At 48.9% G+C, this 726-nt stretch overlaps 1 pseudogene; it reads right to left on the reverse strand.

Moving 5' to 3' along the window:
• Window positions 1-332: 332 nt before the first annotated feature.
• Window positions 333-450, reverse strand: LOC124617030 (annotated as a pseudogene).
• Between the last annotated feature and the right edge of the window lie 276 nt (window positions 451-726).

Here is a 726-nt window from a genome sequence, read left to right on the forward strand (position 1 = left end):
TACTTGTATAATTTACAGTCAGATACTACACTTTAAACTAATAAAGATATTGAAAATCTGATTACACCATCAGAATCGTCGTGCAAATGGTAATGTACTTGTTTCTTTTTGAGGTATAATCATTCGTCTTAGCACTCCGTCTTCAGGCCACAAGTGGCCCATTGGGACCATCCGACTGCCGTGTCGTCCTCGGCTGAGAATGCGGACAGCAGGGGTGTGTGGTCAGCATACCAATCTCCCGGTCTTTTTGACGATTTTCTTTGACCACAGCCGCTACTATCGGTCGATTAGCTCCTCAATTGGTATCACGAGGCTGAGTGCACCCCGATAAACGGCAACAGCGCACGGCGGCCCGGATGGTCACCCATCCAAGTGCCGACCACGCCCGACAGCGCTTAACTTCGGTGATCTGACGGAAACCGGTGTATTCACTGCGGCAAAGCCGTTGCCTTATCATTCGTCTGGCTACTATTAATTTCTATACGAACTGTGAAATGTCTGCCATTATGGTTTCACAAAGTCCGCCATCTTTGGCACTCTCAGCATACAAGTCTCTTTCATTGACACAGCGTCACAATGGAATTCTGTTGTGCACATAGCTCCACGTAGTCAGCGCGTACACAACTTTTCCACAAGAGAGCGCCCCGCTAAGCACAACAGCGCAGGTCCAGCGCTCATCCGTCTTTGCACTACAAGATGGCGCTGCCATAGAGACGGACCAAATTC

Source organism: Schistocerca americana, chromosome 5, assembly GCF_021461395.2.
Source record: "Schistocerca americana isolate TAMUIC-IGC-003095 chromosome 5, iqSchAmer2.1, whole genome shotgun sequence".
Taxonomy (NCBI): Eukaryota; Metazoa; Arthropoda; class Insecta; order Orthoptera; family Acrididae; genus Schistocerca; species Schistocerca americana.